The sequence below is a fragment of the Suncus etruscus genome, chromosome 3, assembly GCF_024139225.1.
Source record: "Suncus etruscus isolate mSunEtr1 chromosome 3, mSunEtr1.pri.cur, whole genome shotgun sequence".
NCBI lineage: Eukaryota > Metazoa > Chordata > Mammalia > Eulipotyphla > Soricidae > Suncus > Suncus etruscus.
In genome coordinates, this window is record NC_064850.1 from 57,857,859 (window position 1) to 57,866,960 (window position 9,102).

A 9,102-nucleotide genomic window follows, 5' to 3' on the forward strand; every position below is an offset into this window, starting at 1 on the left:
AGAGTATCAATATTTCAGCATCTTTGTCAGTATAAGGTTGAATGCCTTGCTCTTATTTGTATTTCTTTGATCAATTGTAATCTGAATGTTTCGTTTGCTCCTTGGCTGTAAGTGGACTTTTAAGACTTGGATGCTTACTTCAAAAGTAATGAAAATAAAATATTTGGGGCCAGAGAGATAGTATAGTGCATAGGGCTCTTGCTGTGTATGTGGTCAACCTTGGTTTAGTTCTGAATATCCCACATGGCCCCCTGGACTTCACTAGGTGTGATTCTTGAGTACAGAGACAGAGAACACCACATGTGTGGTTCCAAAACAATCAAAGAGAAAGCAAAAACAACAAAAGGCAATATTTGATTACTTATATTGAGAAATATAAAGATGTTTCCAAAAACCAACTATTTTGTGAAAGGAAATTATTTTTATTTTCTAGTTGTGACTGGGAAATATTAGGAAAATGGGAAAATATGCAAATGATCTGTGGTAAACAGATTTTACTGACTTTTCATATAAACATAAACTATTTAAAAACATTTTGGGGGGACATACCTGGCTTACTTCTTGCTCTACACTCAGGTGAGGTTCAGGGGGAATTTATAGGCTTCCAGGAATTGAGAAGATTGCATGCAAGGGAAGTGTTTTTACCCACTGTACTCTCTCACTGGCCCCATAGTAATAGAAACTTTTTTTTTTCATGAAATTTGGTGTTCTACTCTTTTTTTTAAAAACTAAGTTATTTAAACACTGTGATTACAAACATAATTTTAGTTGGGTTTCAGTCATAACAAGAACACCCCCCCCATCACCCGTGCAACCTTCCCATCACCAATGCCCCCATCTCTTCCCTCCCCATCCTCCACCTGTATTCAAGAGAAACTTTCTACATCCCTCACTCACTGACATTGTTATGATAGTTCTCAGTGTAGTGTAGTTATTTCTCTAACTGCACTCACCACTTTTGTGGTGAGCTTTATATCTTGAGCCGGTCTTTCTGGCTCTCAACTCTGGGAACTATTTCAATGTCTTTAATTTTCCTTAAAACCCATAGATGAGTGAGACTAGTCTCCTCTCTCTCCCTCTGACTAATTTCACTCAGCACAATAGATTCCATGTATATCATGCATAGGAAAATGTAATAGAAACTTTAAAGTAAGAATACCAATATACATACATAGGTTTATATTTTACATTGTGAGACTATATAATCCTGGCACATTTTAGTATCATGATTAAAATATAATTCTGGTTTTTTTGTTTTGTTTTGGAGTCCTACCTGGTAGTATCAGCACCCGGTAAAGTGCTCAGGGGATTACACCTGGTGATGCTGGAGGAACACACAGTGCTTAGGATCAAACCAGGGGTTTCCATATGAAAAATTTGTATATTAGCTCTTTGAGCTATCTCCCTGGTCCTGATTCTGATATTTTAAAATACCTGTTTAATTATAGTTTTAAAAGGCAAAATTTGGTGCTGGAAATTGAAACAGGAGCTATTTTGTTATGTATTTTTTTTAACCAAGTTATTTTCTGTTACTTTGGTTTGAAAGTTAAACTGTACTTTGTACTGCAGGTAGGCCAGTGATTTTTTGCTGATGTTTCCCCAGGAGAAGATTTATAGAGGATTAGTAAGGTCAGAGTCTTATCTTTGAATTTGTTGCAAAGAGCATATAGACCAAGATGAAAGGTAGCTTGTGAGTGAACTTGGAGAGAAAATAGTCATTTATTAGGTTTTGTTGATTAGAAATGTTTTAATTTGTTATAACAACATTATGGTAACAAATCAAGTAGTTTGAAGTAAGGTTTTCTTGGCTCCAAGTTTCAAAATATTGCTCTTCTATTTTAAGCTTATAGTAAGAATGTGATTTCAGAGTTCCAGGGTTCTAATTCCTGACTCTTTGCTTCTTCCTGAAGGAGATGAAATGTTAAGATCAGATTTGTATCAGCTTCCATAATATTGGTTTTCCTCTCACTTTCTTCTTTGACTTTGGAAAAACAGCTGCCAATGTTGGTATGAGACCTTTTATAACTCCTGTCACTGAGGGATTCAACTCTCTCAGCCTTGACCTTTGTCCTTCTCTCAGGCTTGGCAATAACTGGATACTAGTCACAAAAAGGAAGACGGAACATCAAGGAGCAAGAGAAGCAAGCTGGAGAGAAGCAATATCAGTGAATTTTAAGGTTAAAAAAAAAAAGAATGGAAATTCCCTCTGGGTATTTTCACACAGAATCAAGTTATAGAAGCAGATAAAAATGTTTTATTGTTTTAGTTTCTTTGTCTGGAAGCATAAAAAAGCTGGAGATGGAGAGCCATAAAACCTTACTTGAAAAAGAGCTCTGATAATATTGTTAGACTGAATTTAGATCGTTGTGGAATATCTTATTTTCCTTTTTTACCTCCTCTACTTGTAAATACAACTCTAAGTTCTTTCTGAATTATAAGTATCCATGTTTCACCTGAAAGTCCCTAGAAGGTAATTGAACAGATGTTTTTGTTGCCAAAATATTATCTCCCCTTTATCTTCCCAAATTCATATGCCCAAATTAAGATATGCTCACGTAGGAGAAACATGTCTATAAAACAATCAGCTTGTGCATTGCCAACATGATTTATTTTGGCTATGGCATTTATCACTCTCTAGGGTATTCTGGTATGTTTATTCATGTCTTCACATTAGATAGTAACTTTGGTTTGTTTTTTGCTTTTTTTGGGGGGGGGCGTTCATCCTGGTGATGGACCTGGTGATGCTCAAAGGACCATATGCAGTGCCAGGGATAAACTGGGGTCACCGGGATACATGGCAAGCATCTTATCTCCTTTAATATTTCTCTGGCCCTTGGTGGTTACTTCAACAAAAGAGAACCTAATGTTCACCTTGTGAAGTTATATTCACTTTAGAACACACAGTGAATGTTCAATGTTGGTCACTACATATGAGTGGGGTTGAATACATGTTTAACTGTGTCACTCCAAGCAGATACTTTCCACAGGGGAACAGTTTTCTGCCTTGATTTAGCAGAAACTTCTAACCCCTGTTTGGACTTCCACATCTGTGTGTCCAATGTTGTACTGGACTTTTCCTCACAGCATTTAACAGTATTTGTATATTTACCACATCCACACTGTACTTCCTGACTTGTTCGATCAGATCTAGGTTTACATAACTTTATGTATCAGCCATCATGGGTAAATGGTTATTTGATTTCTTTTTTTTTCCCCTTCTATTTGATTTCTTTTTTCCCCTTTAATACTTCTTTTAGAATATTCCACCAGCTCTACTTTCATCTCTCCCCTGCCACACTTTAAAATAGAATCATCCTCTTCACTTAGTTCCATTTGACTAAGCCAGATGTTTTTCTCAAATTAGTCTGCAATAGTGTTCATTCAGGTGGTTACTCTTTTTCATTCCTGTTCTCTAGAACCCACCCTTCACACAACAGCAAAAATGGTATTTATTGACACTACACTTTAGAGTACCTTCCTTCTGCCATTAGGGTCCTCAAAGATCTTCATGTGGCTTTAAGAACATTTGTGTTCTGATTTCTGATGCCTCTTCCCTTGATTTCTTTCCACTCTTCTTAAGACCCTCTATCACAGTGACTTTCTTCTTGAACTTTCTTGAATGAAGGGCCTATTGAGCTTGGTTATGTCTTTATGTTCTGTACTCACTATTGTGATTGCTAGAGCATTTTCTTATAAAGAAATCAGTTCTACGGTACAGAAGTGGTCCTCAGTCAGATTCCATAGTATTCTCTACTTGATTTTCATGATAGAATTGAAGCTATTAAAAAATAAAACATGAACTTTTTTTCTTCTGGCACAGAAACTCTCAAAGTTTCTAAGCTGAAAATAAATCCTTCTTTCCTGTTCTTTATCATATCTTCTGATGGGTAACTGGCATAGCATAGCATGTGCTCAACAAAATACAGTAAGCCATGAAATATGTGAAGTTAAAAAGATGGCTAAAATATCTATCCTTATACAATTCTTGGAAGTAAAAAAATTTTTAGATTTGCTAAAGCTACAATTAACACTGAGATTAAACAAATAAATCAAAAGATAATTTTCTCTTTTGAGATAAATAGAAAGGCAGAAAGAAGGAAGAGTCCGTTTATAAGCCAGAAGGCCAGTGTCAACTGTGGTTTTGTTACTGATACAAATACCTAAGTCTTCCTGTCACAGTGTTTCTCTGAGAAAAAAAGTCAGTTCTCTAGAGATGACTTGGTAGTACAGTGGGTAGGGCACTTGCCTTGATGTGGTCAACCCAGATTCAATCACAGGCACCATGTATGATCCCCTTGAATATCACTAGGAGTGCTTCCAGAATGCAGAGCCAGGAATAAGCTTTGAATATTGCCAGGTGCCCCCCCCTCAAAATGAATAGTATAAAAAATTGGAAAAAAAAAGGGGGCGGAGAGATTTCTATTAATTTTATTTAAGTAGTAGCCAGTGCTTTCTTTTAAAAAGAGATAGGGCCAGAGAGATAGCACAGAAATAGGGCAGTTGCCTTGCATGCAGCTAACCCAGGATGGGCAGATAGTGGTTTGAATCCCGGCATCCCATATGGTCCCCCGAGCCTGCCAGGAGTGATTTCTGAGCACAGAGCCAGGAGTAACCCTGAATGCCACTGGGTGCGACTGGAAAAAAAAAGAAAAGAAAAGAAAAGAAAAGAAAGAAAGAAAGAAAGAAAGAAGAAAGAAAGAAAGAAAGAAAGAGAAAGAAAGAAAGAGAATGAAAGAAGAAAGAGAAAGAAAAAAGAGAAAAGGAAAGAAAGCACAAAAAGAAAGAAAAAAGAAGAAAGGAAGGAAGGAAACTTCCATTAAGTTTTAGAAAGTAAATGGGAGATGTAAATAATATGCCAACATGGTCCTCACTTGAAGAGCGAAATACATTAACTCGGGAATGTGCTGAGCTGGGGTAAATTGATAGTTGGTTTGCAGTGGCCAGGGGAGGATTTTTGTCTCATCTTGGCATAGAAGAGAGAATTCAAGAGAGTCTGGGTCAATTAATTTCCTGCCAGGGTATTGCCCTCTCTATTTCAGACAGGGAAAATGGGAGAGAGCTGACTGGTTTTGCTCTGAGAAGTAGCTTCTTGCTGAGAGAGGTTGGTTTCAAAATTCTTGAAACCATGTGTTAGTTTAATAAGACTTTGGCCTTGAGGAGAATTAAAATGAAAGGCAATTCCACAATTAGAAGGTGTGGACGTGAAAGCAAACCTCACAGAGGTAGTATGGCTGGAGAGATTACATTCTTTGAGTATATAATAAACCAAGGTTTTAATTTCCAGATATTTTTCTCTTAGAGCTTAAGTTGTGCCTAGATTTTAATGGTCTACAGTTCTGATTTGGATTTGCCTGCCACTCATTGTGAAGGCCTCACCTGTGCACTTCTCACCTATAACTGAAAAAGGGGTAAGTTTGCAAAGGTCTGCAAAGAGATTGGTAGCAAAGATTCAGATGTATGGCTTTAAAATAGATTTCTGTCTCCTCACCATGGCCAGTTTCCTGTACACTTAAGTTCACTTTTTACTAAAAATGAGAATAAAATAAAGGGAAAAGTCTTTTGGATTCATAGGAGCCTCTGTTTTTACTTTTTGAGATTTCTGTAGGGGACTTCTGCAAAAATTTTAGAAAGAAAATTTTGTTTATTATTAATTAATATTGACTAGAAATTCTACACAATGTAGTGGCCCAGTTGGAAAAAATACGGCGCGACAGTCTGACCGCTTCCCTGGAGTGATGGAAATGTTGAGTTTGAGCTTAGATGTTCATAGGAAACCATGTGTGCCCAGCCTTAAGAAACCCAACACTTCTATGTGGCAGTTCTTTTGAAATGTTTGGGAGAAAACTTTGTATTGTTTCCTCAATTGGTTCTCTGATTCATAGTCTAACCAAAAGTATACAAGAATCTCCTCTCTGCACACCTTCATCAATTCTTTTTTGTTCTTTTTTTTTGTTTTGTTTTGTTTTGTTTTGTTTTGTTTTTGTTTTTGGGTCACACCCGGCAGTGCTCAGGGGTTACTCCTGGCTGTCTGCTCAGAAATAGCTCCTGGCAGGCACTGGGGACCATATGGGACACCGGGATTCAAACCAACCACCTTTGGTCCTGGATCGACTGCTTGCAAGGCAAACGCCGCTGTGCTATCTCTCCGGGCCCCTTTTTTGTTCTTTTTGAAAAAATAAGCAAAAATAACCCCATTCCATGGGATGATACTTCATCGTGGTTTTGATTAGTGTCTGAAGATTAGTGTTTTTGAAGGCCTTGCCATACATGCATTGACCATTTGTATATAAATGTTGAATTAGAAGAAGTAGGGAGAGACATTTATTCCTTTAAATATTTATTCATCCTTTATTTATTTAAAAATTTTGTTATTTAGGTTTATTTTGGGGTATTGAGTGTGTTTCTTATAGATTTTAGATATTTACTCCTTAGGGGACATAGGCTTTGAAATACTTCCTCCTCTTGCATAGCGTTACTTTAAAACTTTTTAAAATTCTTTGCTGAGAATTTTAGTTTGAATCAATCTAATTTATATATTTTTTTTGTTGTTTATGCTTTGGGCATCATAATTTAAGAAAATGATTTTTGAGACCAATGTTCAGAAACTTTCCCTTGTAGGTTTATAGTTTGGGATCTTACATTGAGGTCTTTGATTCTTTTTTGAGTTAATTTTTGTTTAGGCTGTGATATAAAGTCCCAATTTAATTTTCTGCATGTATTTGGATATCCAGTATTCCCAGCATCATTTATTAAAGATAATAATTTCTTCATTTTCTGTTCTTGATATCCTTACTGAATATCAGTTACATTTAAATGGGGGAAATTATTTTTGGGGTCTCTACTGTATTCTTTAGATGTCTGTGTTTTTATGTCAGTAGCATAATATCTAGATCCCACTTCTGAATATATAATAAAAAGAAATGAAATTTAAATCTTAAAGTGATATCTGTACTTCCATGTTCATTGAAACATTATTATAAGATATGAAAAAAGTCTAAACATTATTAGAAAAATGGGTAATGAAAATGTGCTTTTTTTGTATGAAAATTGGTTAGCATTAAAAATAAGGAACTCTTATAGTAATATGCTTGCATCTGGAAAATTTTTTTTGTGAAGGGAAAGTGCTGAGTTCTAGGTTATACTGGTGATGCTCAGGTTTTACTTCTTGCTCTATGCTTGGTGCTAACTCCTAGTAGTGCTCAGGGAACCTAATGAATTGAGTTCAAGCCTCTTATACACAAAGCATGAACTCAGCCTTTTGTACTAACCTCTCAACACAATCTAGAAAACATTATGCTAAATGATATAATACTGTTACATGTAAATAAATAGTAAATGATTTCACATATATGTGGAACCTTAAATATGCGACCACAGAATTAAATGGTGTTTGCTAGAGCAAGGGAATGAGGATAATAAGAAATTAGTGATCAATGGTACAAAGGTTTAGGCTGGAGAGACAGTATAGTAAATAGGGTGCTTTCCTTGCATGTGACTGCCCCAGGTTTGATTCTTGGCACCCCAAATCCACCAGGGGTGATCACTGAGTGCAAAGCCAGGAGTAATCTCTAAGCACTGCTGGCTCTGGTCCCAAAATCAAGGAAAAAAGAACATACAATGTTTTAACTTAAGTTTTACATACTAGATAAATGTTCTGCAGAGCTAACATCGAATGCATCATATAGTGATATATTAGAGAGATTGTAGATAATCATACTGTGTTATGTACTTTAAATTTACTTAAGTGGATATATCTAAAATGTCTTCATACTACATACATGATATAAGTGGTTACTGTGTGAGGTGATGGTTGTGTATTTTATCTTAATAGTGGTGATTTTTAAAATAATAAACACATAAAACATTAAATATATACCTATGTGTATGTGCTCACTTCAGCAGCACATATACTAAAGTTGGAATGATACAGAGAAGATTAGCATGGCCCCAGCACAAGGATGACATGCAAATTCGTGAAGCATTCCATATTTTTTAAAAAAAAGAAAAAAATATACCTATGTGTATTATTTACTTAAATTTGAATATATGTATATTATAGTTTTGGTCAATTATGTCTCAATAAACTAAAAATAATTAGATTTTTTTCTTTTAAATTAAAAAATGTCTTTGAATTTTGCTCCTGGGTCAGATCCAGTGATGCTCAGGGGCTACAATAAGCTTGGTGCTTATAGTGCTCATTCCTGGTAGTTTTGGGGAGACCAGATGGTGCTGGCATAGAACCCAAGTTTTTTTTTTTTTTTTGCAAAGCATGATCCAAATTGTTTCTACAATTTCTGAGAATATTTTTTTAGAAGAACATCATCACTACCAGCCTTAAAGTGAAAAGAAAATACTAAAATATAAAAAGCACATATGAAGGCAATAGTCTTCTAAGAAACAACTATTAGGTGATTTAGAAATGATTACTTTCATATTTTCAATGGCTGCTCTGCCATTTTTTCTTTTTTTTTATTAATTTTTTCTTTTTAATTATGAGAACAAAGATGCAAAGAAAGAGGGCAAGGTAAAGTTATAGTGAAAGGACAATCACCCATAAACAGAATTCTCAGTAGTCCCATTGCTGATATCTTAACTTTAAACTTTCAGCCAAAAAACATTAAGAAAAATAAAAACAGAACCCATGTACAATTACTTTGTCCCTCTAGTCCCCAGATTGTAGTACATAACATTTCTTAGCAGCACACAAAACAATCTAAAGACATAAAACTTACGTAACTCCTTAAAAATTGAAGGCAAAGTACTTTTTTACATTTCCATGCACATGCATATTAGTTTAAGTTAACCTCAAAAGTTTAAGTGGGTTGTTTTTCTTAAGGATTAGAGTCAAAGGAGTACAGTAAAAACGGTGTTAGAGTGGCAATTATTGTTTGCATAGGCCCGCCAAAATATGAGGGACATGGAAAGGAAAAGCCTTGGCCTAAATACAAGGAAACCCTACCCCTGAGGTTTCCTGGCATAAGACCAACTCTAGGCTCCAGGCAAACTAGGTTGACCAATCCAGGTCATTGTCTGTAGTACCAATACTTTTATTTTTCACACAGTCTCTGTTGTTAGTATCATGTTTCTGTATTAAATATCCTG

General features: G+C 35.6%; 1 non-coding gene across 1 annotated transcript; it reads left to right on the forward strand.

Annotated features, from left to right (window-relative positions):
• Positions 1 to 7,886: 7,886 nt before the first annotated feature.
• On the forward strand, positions 7,887 to 7,993 carry LOC126005674 (U6 spliceosomal RNA). Its single transcript, XR_007494715.1, has one exon. It is a non-coding gene; the product is annotated as a U6 spliceosomal RNA (small nuclear RNA).
• Positions 7,994 to 9,102: the final 1,109 nt, after the last annotated feature.